The sequence below is a fragment of the Alexandromys fortis genome, unplaced genomic scaffold (assembly GCF_014885135.2).
Source record: "Alexandromys fortis isolate MF-2015 unplaced genomic scaffold, M_Fortis_MF-2015_v1.1 scaffold_22, whole genome shotgun sequence".
Lineage (NCBI taxonomy): Eukaryota > Metazoa > Chordata > Mammalia > Rodentia > Cricetidae > Alexandromys > Alexandromys fortis.
Window position 1 is genome coordinate 5,086,275 of NW_026067900.1, and position 15,211 is coordinate 5,101,485.

The following is a 15,211-nucleotide window of genomic DNA, read 5'->3' on the forward strand; positions in this document are numbered from 1 at the left end:
GGAGAGGAGAGGAGAGGAGAGGAGAGGAGAGGAGAGAAGAGAAGAGAAGAGAAGAGAAGAGAAGAGAAGAGAAGAGAAGAGAAGAGAAGAGAAGAGAAGAGAAGAGAAGAGAAGAGAAGAGGAGGAGGAGGAGGAAGGCAGGAAGAAAAATAAAGGTCCTGGAAGGTGACTCACATTCCAAGTTCACTTTGGCTTATAACCAAATGCCTGCTTTTCAGTTTACAGTGTGAAAGGCAGATGTTTTACTCCTGTTGGCACCTGGGCATGCGTTCTTGGCAGGGAGTCATACAGGTGAGGAATCTTGGAATCTTAGCAAACACGAACTGGACCAAAGAACCGGCTGCCTTCATCAGCTCCTCAAAACCTTATAACCAAACTTCTCCTTCTACCTAAAGGCTACTCCCTCCAAAAGAAGGAATTACTTCATATTCTATAGCATGGGCTCTCCTTCTTGATTCTACATACATCTTTCCAAAGTTGATGCCTTCTATCCTGGGACTCCGTATTATTCCTACTCCCCTTTTCTAAACCAGGTTTTCACCCTGTGTGTCTTCCCTTGCTTTAGATGGTCCTGGTCCTCACACCTGTCTTCCAGATAAATCTCAGCAGTTCCTATTCCTTTCGTTATGTAACCAAGAAAGCTTTTGTAACTTGGAGCCCAACATCTTTACCCTCATCACTTTGTCTTGGAGGAGATTCAGACATTGGCTTGATTGTGTTGTGACCTGTATTAACTTTGGGGACCTACCCATGGAAAGAACCAGTTTCCTGGTCATGACTTGGCACTCAGGGCAAGCAGTGATAAAAATATTTTCCTTATTCTTGAGAGAGATTAGAATTCAGGGCTGAGCTCGAAGGCCCCAGAGTTAGAGACCTTGAATTTCTATTTTTCTTCTACCACTTAGTAGGCAGGGAACCTTCAGTAGGGAATTACCATCTTTGTCTCTCAGTCTCCCCATTTGTGCAAAAGAGGTTATTCTAATGTAAACCTTAGAGGCCAGCTTTGAGTAGCAAATGGATTGTCTATCATCATTTATCGGACACCTAGTAACTACCACACACTGGTGTTCCTCTCTGTCAGTACTTTTTCTAGATTCCAAACAGCCCTTTTCTTTATGACAACATCATGCCTCAGAAGTTTCACAACACAGGTGAGTGGTTATGGTTTCGAGTAACACCCTCTTGACGTGTGATACAGGGCAGATGTGATTAGATAGGTTAAGCTTGTTTTCCATTGACCCCATGCAGACACCACTCAGCGCCATGAGGCACCACAGCAGTCACTTCATAAACATCATTCTGTGTTCCTTTATATGATAATTAGGCAGATGATGACATGAAAGGAGGCATACAACAGACTCAGAAAAAGTACCAAGTGTATTACATTCATGGGTCCTAGGAAACTAGAGACATGCCATGCCGTGTTACCACAAAAAGATCTGCATCCAAACTCAGGTCCTCTGGAAGAGCAGCAAGGGTTCTTAACAGCTGAATCCCCTCACCAGCTCTGTCACTGCATTTAACGACTTGGAAATGGGCTTCCTGCTGTCTACCTGGAACAAACAGCGCTGGATAAGTCCTGATCCACATCAAGGAGATTCCAGGCCCTGAGTCCATGCTTTCCTCCAGAATGCTTGCTACGCCCTCTTCTGATGGATCAGTGAAATGCAATTCCAGGCCCTTTGGCCCCACTCTGTTCCTTGCTAGCAAAATAGCTCCTGACCAACAGAGCTGTTGGCTACACTTTAGTCATTCTCTTTGACCCTCATCTCTGATCTCTGATCCTCATATTCTATCCCTCACTGCAAGATCCCAAGGCCTGGGAAGTTCAGAATTTGCTCCCAATCTTCACCTTCTCCATTTCTTGCTGACAATCCTGTTCCCTTGTTCCCCCAGGTTTCAAAACCCGGAGTGAACACTGATAGAACTTAGTTCTCATGCTACGTATTGAACTTCTGCTATAATAACTCATGTTTACACCACTTTCCTTACCTCATCAATACAGTTTAGACTTTTGTTATATGCATTAAGTATACATTGAGATAATCTATCAGCTCCAAGGTGTTTTAAACATGGGATCCAGATATTCTCTAGAATGTCCATAGATGACTGTGAGTGGACTTATAAAACTTCTATCACTTTAAAGACATTATGCATTTACATAATATATACATTTTCTTTGCAAACTAATAGTTTTCATTAGTATCCTCAAGTATTCCAAAACAATCGTCTTTAGAAGGCTGTTCATCTTTGAGTTATCCCAGTTACTCACCTTTTTCAGCCTCCAGAGGCCAGCTGCCTTCATTGGCTTGTGCCCTGTTCCCTGCAGGGCTGAAGCCCTAGGTTTTCACATTTCCCACAGCTCAGTACTTACTCACTGGCCCCTCTCAGGTGAGCCAGGATACTCTCCCAGTCCAAATTCCCTTAACTTAACCATACTTGCACCGCCACCACCCTTGCTGGCATAAAATAGCATCATGAACTCCATAAATCAGGGCCTGGGATCTTTGAGGGGCCATTGTTCAATGTGTCATGACAATCCATGCCCCAAATTTGTGACGTGCCTCTCTCCTAACAGTCTTCAACAACCCAGGCAGTTTTTTTTTTTTTCTCTCAATCTCAAACTTTTACCTGGTCAATCTCCTGTTAAATTTTTGAAAACTTCCTCTTGCTTATCAGATCAGCCCATATCTGTACCCAGCCTTACAGGTTTTCAGCCAAATGACTGAGGCTTATCTCTCTCATCTCATCTCTAGTTTCTCCCAGCTGGGACATCCTAAGTCACTAATACCCTGCACTCCTAACTCTACAGCTTTACACTGCTGCCCCGCCAAGAGTATCCTCTCTCTCATCCCACCCCTCTCTGCCACTGGATGACTGTTGATAACTGTTTTTCCCCATCATTTCCCATCCACGATGTTTTCCTTTAAAGACTTGAGACACTTTGATCCAGAGAGTAATCATGTATTATTTCCATTCATCTGTTGGCAGAAGAGGAGTAAACATTCCTGGGACAAAGTTTCTATGCATGCCTCTGAGTGTTTGGAGGAGCTTCTGAGTGGATCCTTCTCTCATGTGTGCCAGAAAGCAATTCTGTACCCTTTAAAGACACTGTGACCTTCATTTGAGTGTTTTGTCTGCCATCCAATAATGCTATTCTGGAATGTGTTCTATTGTCTCACTTAAAGAAGAAAAATGTTTATAGGAGAATAATTATTTCACTTAATGAAAAATTACTTTTATTTCAACCACTTTAAAGCAATGAAGATATTTTCCTTTATAGGAAACTTAAAAGAAGAGCAATGTGAAAATCTTAATATTAATTTCTTATTTATGTGCATGAGTATTTTTCTGCATGTGTGTGTGTATGTGTATCACACATGTGCAATGCCTGCAGAAGCAAAAAACAGCATCAGTTCCCTGAAATAGAGCTGCAGGTGGTTGTGAGTCTCCATTGGGTGCTGAGAATCCAACCTGGGTTCTCTGGAAGGGCAGCTAGTGCTCTTAACCACTGAGCCATCTCTTCAAACCCAATGTAGGTATTTTTAAAGGGGGAAGAGTACTCTGCTTATAATGCTGTTTGTTTATGTTGAGTCGGAAATGCACTCATTATGTAGTTTCCTCTTCTCCTGCATTAGGAATGGCTTTGCCTAGGCAAGTTCTCTAAGCTCCTCTTCAGAATCCCGAGTAGAGCTTGTGATTGACAAGAACTCCTTCCACTGTTTACTTCTCCACTTGTTCCTCCTTCTGGTCTTAACTACATTTATCTTTTCTCTAGGAATAATATTTCGTGGATGACTTTTTTTTCATAAGCCCTTTCTTTCCTGCCTCTCTGTGACAGGAAAAGGGGACTGACTTTGCAGACTCATTTCTATTTCCTGTGCTCTTGATTCCTTCATATTCTAATCCTTGAGCTGGGTGGGCATGGTGGTAAATGTCATTAATCTAACACTTGAGAGGCAGAGACAGACAGACCTCTGCGCTCTAGGCCAGCCAATGTAATACAGAGAAATAACCACTAAAATTTTTAGAAATATCATCTCTACCCTCTACTTTTGTTTCTGTAATACAGTGATAACATCCTTACACAAATATCCTAAGAACGCCTCAACCTCCTGATTTCCCAGACTGAGTTCATCTTCTTCTTAGATGAGAATCTTCCTATTATGCCCCCCATATCCATGAGTTGTGTTGCCATGGGCTTCAACAGAAGCATTATTAATGTCACTCTCCAGCAAACACAGTGTATGTGTCCTATCAACAAATAAACTGTCTTGTCTCCTTTATTTGTCTAGAATTTGTTCTATTCTCTGAAGATGGATGCTATAAAGTAGACTCACACTAGCTCAGAATTGAGTATAACAAAGGGTTCTCTATTTAGGTCCATTGATATCTCCTAGTAGGCTGAGAATTATTATAAGTAGGCACTGTAATGGCAAACTTTTCTCTGTCCTTTTCTTGTAAGAGTATAGTGAAGAAACACTCTCTTAAATCAGTAACTATAAAAGGCCATCTTTTGGGCAATAGGAAAGGCAAAGGAATTCCAGATTGTAGAGGGCCCATAGGTTGAATTATTTATATCTGTCACCATTCTCCATTTTCCAGATTTCTTTTTAACAACAAATACAGGAGAATTCCAAGGGCTGGTTGATTCTTCAATATGGTGAGCAGCTAGTTACTCCTGTACCTATTGTTCTAAAGTCTTTAGTTTCTTTTCTGTTAAAGGCCATTGTTTAACCTATATTGGTTCCTCAGTTAACCATTTTAAAGGTAGGGTCATTGTACCTCTGAAGGTTTGTTAGTTCTTTTGTGTTCTTTTACAGCCTGGATGGATAGTGACTTTTTGTTATACTACCTTATAATATCCTTCCCAGGAACTCATGTTTCTGGGATTGCAGGAATGTTAATCTGTGTATTCCTTTGCTGAAGCAGGTTGTGACCCCATAAGTTCACTATGATATTAGCCACATATGGGCTCAGCATTCCTCTTTGTCCTTCTGGCCCTATGCATTCAACCTATCTCATACTTGGTTTCACTTGAGATAGGATTCCTATTCCTAGGAATTGAACATTTGCCTCTTGAAGAGGCCAATTTGGATGCTAAGATTTTGGAGTAATGATAGTCATATCCACACCTATTTCCAGTAATCCCTCAATTACAATGTTATTTATATGCATTCTTAGCTTGGTCTTTGATTATTTATAGAAGTCTGCCAAAATATACATTTCCTATTTCCTATTGGAATTTTTGATTCATCCTCCATGTTTATTCCATCATCCAGAACAGCATGGTTTTTTATAGCAAGCAATAGATTTTTTTTTATTAATTTTCCTGGTGAGACATGTCCTTTACAGTGACTGGGAATGACTGGCCCAATTTTGACTTGGGGGCCTGCAAGAGGCCCCCCCCAAGGAGTTTCCTGATGGTATCAGGTTGCCTTGTCTGTCTTTTGTTGATCTGCACTCATTGGTCCAATGCTGACCTTTGCTACATCTTCTACATAGTCCAGAAGATTGAGACTTTCTATTTTTGCCATTCCCAGAGAAGACATTATTTCTAAGAATTGCTTGTCTACAATCCCTTCTCAGATGTCCTATTCTACCACAATTAAAACATTTGGCATTTTGATGTCTCCTCATACTTTTGGAAATTGCTTGTCCTACCCAAGCCTCAGTATTATAATCAAATGTCTCAATGTTCATTGTATGCAGGATCCATTCATCCATTGATGCTGATCAAACCTTTAAAGGCCCAAATATCTTTTTGCATTCTAAGTTGGCATTTTCAAAAGCCAAAGATTCAATAAGTACTTGTTTAGCTTCTGGGTCTGTTATTCCTGTTTGTACAACCTTAGTTAATCTTTGTAAAAAGTCACTAAAGGTTTTCTTTGGCTGTGTTTAACCCAGGTATATGATTCAATTTTTTCCCCTAGTTCTTGAATCCTGTCCCAAGCATTTAAAGCTGCTGTGTAGTATAGGGGCAAGACGTGTTCATCATAAAGGGTTTGATCCTATGAGTCAGCATTAAGTGCCCTTGCCAAGAATTTGATCTTGGGAAGCTTCAAAACCTTTTGCTTTTCCCTGTTGTTCTAAAATCCTTGACTCTTCTTGCCAATAACATTTCCACAGTAGTTTCAACCTGTCTTCCAGGACTGCTGAAACTAATTGAAGTCAATCATGTGAGGTAGCCTTATTGCTGGAAGCCCATGTCTTTAGCACCTCCCTAACAAATGGTAAATGTAAGCCATAAAATATGACTGCTTGCTCATTTTTTTAAAGATTATTCATACCTATAGTTTTCCATCTACATTCTTTGGATCATTTTGGGCATTTAGAACTTGATGGTTTGTCAGAGTTGGTTACAGAGTAGGAAGCTAAAACCCTTGGTAAATTATCTCTGACTCTGATAGGTACTGGTGATGTTAAATCCTTTCCTTGTATCTTCTTTCCCTGCTCATCAGCTCTTATAATTTCTTTAATCATTTCAAATCTTTTTACCACTGTCTTTTGTAAAGCCTGAATCTCTTGATCTATGAATATTTCTAATGATTTCATTGAGTCAGTTAGCCTCTGGTCCTCATTCTGCACATATGACTCCAAGGTATGAAATTTTTCCATTAAGGATAACTTCTCATCCTTGGATATCATGAAAGGTGTGCAGATTTCCTTCCTAGAGATATACTCTATCTTTAACTTATCATAACTTTTTAGCAGATTTTGACTGTCAAATTCAACAGTATGAATCCTTTCATGTTGACATGGATTGAATTTTGTCTGTCAAATTAATGTTATCCTTTTCAATGGCATTATTTTTTTAGCTAACTTTTGATTTTCAATGGTATTAATTCTGTCAGCTAGCTCTTCATTATTAGTCTGTAAAGACTGTATCATTTCTAAAAGTGCCTCATTCTTGGCTCTGTTATCAAACCACTTTCTTCAGGATATAAAATAAAAAACAAAGCTAAGTCCCAATATCCAATAAATGGATATATCAGAAAAACCATATAAGCCTTGCAGAATACCATCTATAGTATAAGCAAAAGGTTATTAAATTCCTGGGTGGTAATATTGTCTGCAATTATATAACTTTCAAATTCATTGATTTATTTATTACTCAAATAAAGTTACCTCCATTATGAGATTGCAGTAAATTGTAGATGTAATAATCTTTATTGATCAGCAGGTGTTGGAGTTCAGACATGTAGCAGAGAGATGCGACTGGCTGGGGAGAGACTTGACCAGTGTGGCGTGAACAGTCACGCTCAGTTCCATGTTGGGGCCTGCTTAAATACTGACAAATTGCTTTGCTTGACAAATTAAGAGCAATTAAATCAATTCCATACACGGAGAAAGTTTTTTTTCCAGAATATCAAGTAACTCAGAGCTTTCAAGCAGGGAACACAAACCAGAAACTGCACAAGTCTCTGTGAAGTCAGGAGAAAAGGAAGAAAAGCCTGCATGAGCCTGGAAAATTGCTAATCACCTCATGGTAGCTCCAGTGTGGCAGGGTTTTGACAAAAATTGCTTAGTAGGTGAAATCAAGCCAGGCAGGTGTGGATCTTTTAGGCCTTTTTGGGACAGTCCTGGTAGGTGTGGAGTTGGAATTCATGTGGGCACCAGATGAAGATGAACACTATAAAGTATTCCCACACTAGCTCAAAACTGAGTATAATAAAGGGTTCTTTATTTAGGGGTAGATTCATAGATCACAGTCCTCTGCATGGGTGAGGAAACAGGAACTGAATCTAGCAAGAGAGAGAGAGAGAGAGAGAGAGAGAGAGAGAGAAAGAGAGAGAGAGAGAGAATGCAAGCTTTATGGCTGCATTTGCAGTATAAGAGATCACACCCAAGTGGGCTGGATCTTAAGGGCTATTGACTGAAGGAATTCCCACAGAAATTCTCTCTAGCTCCATTGTGATGGATTAAAATCAGGCTTTCCCACTTTCCTACTTGGATCTAGCTTCTGATGGATCTAGCTTTCTTCTACTCCAACCCCATTCTCCACACTGTTGTAAGATTTGGCTCTCCAAAATTTGTTTTGATTTCTGTGTCTCCTACTGCCAATCTCCACTCCAGATACCCACTACTGTTTGCATTGGTTCATGTCTCAGTTTAGAGTGGGGCCCACAGGATCAAAGCAGTGCAGTAAACTGAGCCTATTGTGGACAATTGGACCAGGCTTTCACATAGATACACACCATAGACTATTAAAAATAATAAAAAACAGGGGCTGGAGAAATGGCTCAGAGGTTAAGAGCATTGCCTGAACTCAGGTAAGACTCATTGCCTGAGTTCAATTCCCAGCAACCACATGATGGCTCACAACCATCTGTAATGGGGTCTGGTGCCCTCTTCTGACTTGCAGGCATATAGACAGAATATTGTATACATAATAAATAAATATTAAAAAAATAATAAAAATAAATGTTTTTATTGAAAATGTTAAGTGTGAGGAAACATAGGCCTCTTTAAAAAATTAAAAAATAAAACAGTCCTATGAACATATTTTACTATTTGAAAAACAAGAATTGTATAATTAGTGCAAATGTCATAAAAATAGACTTCTTTAGAGGAGCCTGGGGAGATGTATTAATGGTTAAAGTACTTGTCATGACGTGTGAGGATCAGAGTTTGGGTCATATTCACCAGAACCTATGTAAATGTCAGGTGGGTGTGTGGGCCCATGTAAGTACTTTCAATCTCAGAAGAAAGGGAAGAGGGGGGGTCATACTGTTCTTCATATCAGTGACTTCTGAATTTGATTGAAAACCCCTGCCTCCCTGAATAAGATGTAAGAGTGAATGAGGATGACTCTTAGCATCAAGTTTGTGCCTCCACATACATATGCACCCATGCATGCACCTGTTCATCCACACACAAGCATGCATAGCACATACATATACAGCACACACATGTAAAAATAAAAAAAAGAAAATGTAGACTTTTTTTTCTGAAAGATAATTTTGGGCAATTCCTAGTTCATGATTTTAAGAAGAGTCAAGAGCAAAACAAACAAACAAACAAAAAACCAAACTCGAGTTGGGGGGGGAGGGAATTGATAATAAAGAATTCTGGGTAAACATAGTAGCTCGGGAGACTATGTCACTGAATCCCCCTATCCCTTATGAAACAAATGAAAATTAGATGGGTAAGGTAAAATATTTCATAGTAACCAGTCAAAGAAGAGACATAAGCTCCCACTCTAATTTAAAAACCTTTTTTATAGTAAGGAAGAAAATGTACAGAAGATTTGAGTCTGGGGCATTCTGGACTCTTCCCTGCTTCAGGGGCGTACATCATGGAGCACAGGAACCCAAACCTAAGGATTCTCACCAATATCATTCCAGCTGGAAGATACAGACTGGCAGCCAGGCACGGCAATTCTTGTTGCTTTCACAATCTTGGTGGTTTAAAAACAGCATAACTTATTTTCTTACAGATCTGAGCTAAATGGTTCAAAATGTATTTCCTCAAGATAAAATCAAGGTTTTCACAGAGCCTTGTTCCCTCTGGAGGATCCAAGAAACAATAAGTCCCTTTGCCTCTTCCAGCTTCTGGAAGCCACCTGCCTTCTTTGACTCTTGGTCCCTTCTTTAATCTTCAGAGAACATGGCTCCAACGCCTGCTGTGATCATCAAGCTCCTCTCCAGAGTCCCCCTTCGGAGGACTTTCTAAGAACTGTGCTGGCTACTTCCGGGTACCTTCTCCATCTCAAGATCTTTACCTTCATCACATCAGCAAAGCCTCCGTTTGCCGCAGAAGGTAAAATACAAGTTTGAGAATTAGATAGGGACATTTTAGGGAGAAGTCTATGCAACAAAATGTAGTGAGATTTCTGGGGAGAGAGAGCAAGCTGGCCTCTGCAAACCTGCATTCGACCTCAACCAAGCTCTCTCTCGCCCCCACGTGGACTATTTTGTAAAACTTTTAAATGCAGTTTGCACTGAGGTCATAAGACTGGAAAAAAAAAAAAAAAAACATGTGCATCAAAAAAAGAAAAGAAGTCCATGGTTCAATTCTGAGGTCACTTTTATATCCTAGAAGTCAAGAATCCAGGAGAAATCTTTTCAGAAGAAAATACAGTCAGTCAGAGAAGCAAACCCACAACCTCTTCAAGCAGAACTTAGTAAATGAATGTGGGTGGGTGTGATCAACATGTACATATGTGAAATTGTCAACAAATAAGTAAAAGAAAGAAATAATTTAAAAACATGGTAGAATTATGAGTTCAATAAAATAAGCATCCAGAGAAGAAGTGACTTTTGAAAATGGTACGGGTTCAAAAAAGATGTTGACGTTCTAAAGAATAGGTGCTGGAGAGATGGCTCAGTGCTTACTGCTCTAGAAGGACCATGGTTCAGTGTCCAGCGCACACACAGTGGCTCACAGCCTCTGTAACTCCATTACAGGTAGCATGGTGACCTCTTCTGGCCTCTGAGGGATTCTGCACATCTGTGGTACACACAAACTCATACAGACATACACACACATGCATATCAAGTGATAAGTTAATTAATTTTCAAAGAATTTGCAAATTGAGATCAGAACAATGTCATTTCAGGCCTTACAAGAAAATTAGAAATTGCAAGAAACAAATAAGTCTGACCAAAATGCTAACCAGTTGCATGGATAAAAGTTATGGTGAGTCAAATATATATATAAAATCAGAGAAAAGGCATGAAAACAACGAGAAGGAAACTGGAAGGACATCCCAAAATAAGCCTGATTTCTTCCTGGATGGTGGAAAGTTCGAAAAATGAAACAGAAAGAAAAATTCAGAGGTAAATTTATAAAAAGTCCCAAAGGTAAGTGGAAAACTGGTTCTTCACATTGAAATGATAAACAATAGCCAATGAAATAAAACAAGACAAAGGGAAAGTTCTAGTTAATGAAAGAATCAGTCAAGCAAATCAAAAGAAACCTGTTGCTATTTGCATCTATAATATAAATGCCTAATTACCTATCAGTATATGACATAAACATGTATATGTCATAAATTATGTAAACATGCTTATATAATCTATGTAAATACACATGTAATTTATATAAATTAATATTATATTTTCCATATATATTTAGGTAGATGTACATTTTAATTTCTATCTATCTATCTATCTATCTATCTATCTATCTATCTATCTATCTATTTGAGACAGGGTCTCACTATGGAACTCACTATGCAGACCAGGATGACGTTGAACTCAACAGAGCTCAACTTCCTTCTGCTTCCTGAGTGCTGGAATTAAAGACATGCACCATCATGTCTGGCAGCACACACACCTTTTAAATTACTTTTCCTGAGGCAAGTTCTTAATACATATTGCCCTCAAATGTGTGATCCTCTTGCCTCTACCTCCTGAGTACTGGTATTACAATTAGGAGCCTTCATGCTTGGTTATTCCATTCATATTGACTATTGCTCTTATTAACTTATGCAGGTTTACCTGAACAAACATATCAATACATCAATATATCAATATATATATGTAGCTACAGATTTATATCGTTAAACTTTATATTCATAAAGTAAATATAGATTGTGATGTACACCATATTGGTAAATCATCATGTGCCATTTGAGCTCACTGAGAACCTTGCTCTAGAAGTGGGGTTGATTCTTCTCCCCCATATTTCAAGCATATTTGCCTCAAGTGTCCTTCAAGACCCCTTGTCTATTAGTGGCCTGGATTCCCCTAACTCAATGATAGAGAGGGTAAAAGAATAGCAAGAGTGAGAACATCCTGTCCTTGAAAGCAGCAGGCAGGTAAACCATTTCCAACAGAGCATGCAGGGAGCTATAGTAGCAAAAAGGTCGGACATTCAGCCATGGGAAGCTTATCCCCGTGGGGTCAAAAGGGTGCTGTAAATTAGGAATTTTACCCCATTGTCTCAACTTCCCCAATGAATTTCTACTGGATATTTGCTGGCCCTTGCCTAGTTTTGATGATGTTATCTTAGTTATTTGTTCTTTTTCTTGAAGTCTCACCTAAGGAAACACTCTTCTTTGTCAGACACTCTGGCTATCTCAACAGGTCTTTCTTGGTCCATTTCTGCTGGATGTTTTGGGCATTCAACTTAATGTTGTTTTGCTGTCTTATCTATTCCTGTTTTTCTGTCTGTCTACCTACCTGATTTTGCTATTTATTCTTTTAGTTTTAGTTTACTCATTCAAAACCAAAAGTATGATCATTCTCTAAATCTTGCAAAACACTGGGTTTCCTTAAGTGTCATGTTTACTCTATGCACTTTTGAAGAAAAAAAAACATTTTTAAGATTAAGGGACTTCCCTTTCCTTAGTTATTTGCTATTTTTTCTTATAATGAATGGGCGTTGACATTTATTAAGAACTTCTCATGTACTTCCTAAGAAGGTCATGTGTTTTTTTTTTTTTTAATCTGCTCATAGTGTGTCTCTCACAATCTGATTTCCTAATTTTAAGTGAGTCTTGCTTTCCTGGAAGAGCTATTCTTATTCATGATTCTTTGGATTTGTTCTCTTGAGCGTCTTAATATTGCATGTGTGATTTATTTTCTCAATGGTATTCACTAGTGAGGTTGACCTATATATAGCCTCCATCTTTTATAGTGTGGTTTTGGTATCAGGATTAGGACAAACTTAGAATACGAGCTATCTGTTTTCCAGGAAGAGTATCTTCCTTGAATGTTTAATGGAACTAATCACAGACCAGGAGTTTCCCTTGACACAAATCAGAGTTTTATAATTCTAATCTTATCTCTTTAACAGTAAGGCAAATTTCTATCTCTTATTGGATCAGTTTGGGTAAAGTTATACATTCTATGTAGTTATTGCTTTGCCTTAGTTCTCAAATGTGTTGAAATAAAATTACCCACAGAATCCTCTCTTCTTTAGAACCTGCATCAACTTTTTTAAAAAATATTTTTTGTTTTATACTTATGGGTGTTTTACTTGTTTGTATGTCTGTGAACCACTTGCAGTGGTTCAGTGTGTGCAGTGCCTGAGGAGGCTGGAAGAGGACTCTCCTCTAGAATTAGAGTTAAAAGTGGTTGTGTGCCTTCAGGTGGATTCTGGGAATCAAACCTGGACCCTTTACAAATCCCAACTGCTCCGCAAGTGTAGCAAGTGTTCTTAATGACTGAGCCATTTCTCCAGCCCTGGGAAATAGTACTTACTATGAAGACTGACGACCAAGTTTGATACCACACCTGCCCACGCATGGGCTTAGCTACTAGAGCTAAGCATATAGGAAGCCTTCCAGCACAAGCTCACGCATGTTGCAGTCATTCAATTTTAGATATTTGGTAAACACACACTTGATACTCTAGCCAGGACACTGGGACTTCGCACTTAAGAAATGAGTTTGCTTTAAGTGTAGCTCTCATCCTTCACCAAAGAATTGTCTTTTGTAGCAGACAGAGAATATTAAAGGAAAGCAAAACTGGTCAAAATGTAGAGAACAATTGATTGTAGGGTACCCAGACCCAATAGATACATTTACAAAACAACTCCTGGATCTAAGGCCCAGGGAACATTTTTGAAAAGTGGGTGGAAAGATTGTGTCAGACGACCAGAAGTATGCTTTGAAATTGTGTCTTCTAGAAATTACAGGGAAGCTACATAAAGTCTCAACAAAATGGCCGCCTAAACAGAACCTGAACAATGACAAGACCAAATAGACACGCTGTTGTGGAGGGGAACTCTCATGGGGCCCTCCCTACACACAGAACCACACACACTGAGAACTGCTGAGAGGAGTAGAATTAGATACCACTCGGGATGAGCTCCTGATTGATTATCCAATTCCAAGTGGTCATCCCTGAAGTCATATATATAAAAGCAACACTAAATGGACTGAACAAGTGTTTTTATATTCATGTGTTTATACATATATGTAACAGCAGCAAAGAAAAAGAGGCCATGATTCAAGGGGGAGTATGAAGTTACATGGAAGGGGAAGTAGAAGGAAAGGGAAGAGGGAAATGATATAATTATATTTTAATTTTTAAAAACAAAAAATATATTTAAAAAAGAAGTACAAGTATCCGTGTACATGTAAGAACTACAAAGCTATTTTGTTTCTCGGTAGAGTACTACATAGCTATTCTGAAATACTTAAGAGATGAATTTTATCTTTTTGTGTTTATATGTGTGTATTTGTATGTGTGTACGTATGTGTATGTGTGTGTGTAGTTGTGTGTGAAGGCCAGAGGTTAACATGAACCTGGAGCTTACCTAATGGGCTAGTCTGGCTAGCCAGGAAGTCCTGTCCCAGGGATCCTCCATCTTCGCTTTCCCAGCGCTGGGATTACAGTTGCATGCCATCACACCATGTTGTTTTGCCAACCACACTATCTCCTCAGCCCCTGGACACATCAGTCCTGGTTTGACACGGAGGACACCATAGATTGTGTCACCCACCCGGCAGTCTTGATGCCCTCTATGGCTGCTTTTCAAGTGAATTCCAGCCCTTATCTGCTTTTCCTGAAATTGGTGATTTTTTTTCATAGCTACTGCAAGCGATGACCTCTTCACGGCCAGAGAAATAAGAAGCCAAGAGTCTACCAACTAGACATGTGTGGAAGTTCACTTTAGTTCCCTGAACTGTCTGCACTCCAAACACAGCTGAATCTGAATCTGAGCGTCTAGTTTCCCAGATAATGCCAAGACACCTGCTTCAAACTGCAAAATCACATGATTTTGAATGAGCCTAATACAAACCACATTTAAAGATGCTTGATTCTTAGCTAGAGAAATGGCTCTGTGACTAAGAGCACGCACTGCTCTTCCAGAGGACCAGGGTTCGATTCCCAGCACCAACATGCTAGCTCACAGCAGCCAGGGGTTCTAGTTCCAGGAGATTTGACACCCTCTTCTGACCGCCACAGCTTCAAGAGCAGGAGGTATACTTACACATATGCCCAAGGACACACCACACACTCAAAGTAAAATAAAGTATTTAAAATGTTTAATTTATGGTACTAATTGTGTCCTCATATATGTATTTTCCTGAGAACATATTATTTTAAAAATTTGCATTAGAAAAATTGTGATTGTTTAGAATGACAAAATAGACTATATTTTTGGGTCAAAATATATTTCAGATATGTTTCTCTTTCAGTTCTGATTCCCATATTCTTCCAAAAAAGGGAGCCATCTCTGAGCTTTCTCAAATGGAAAGTTCATGTTGTTTCAGTTACATAAGAGATTGCTTCCTCTTCTGTAACTGAAAAGT

General features: G+C 39.2%; 1 long non-coding RNA gene across 1 annotated transcript in view; it reads left to right on the forward strand.

Annotated features, from left to right (window-relative positions):
• Positions 1 to 14,899, forward strand: part of LOC126491324 (uncharacterized) — a 19,479-nt gene extending 4,580 nt beyond the window's left edge. Inside the window, exons 2-4 of the long non-coding RNA XR_007589375.1 lie at positions 9,605 to 9,762; positions 10,562 to 10,805; positions 14,487 to 14,899. This is a non-coding gene — a long non-coding RNA (uncharacterized lncRNA). The remainder of the gene's footprint in view (positions 1 to 9,604; positions 9,763 to 10,561; positions 10,806 to 14,486) is intronic.
• The last annotated feature ends 312 nt before the right edge of the window (positions 14,900 to 15,211 follow it).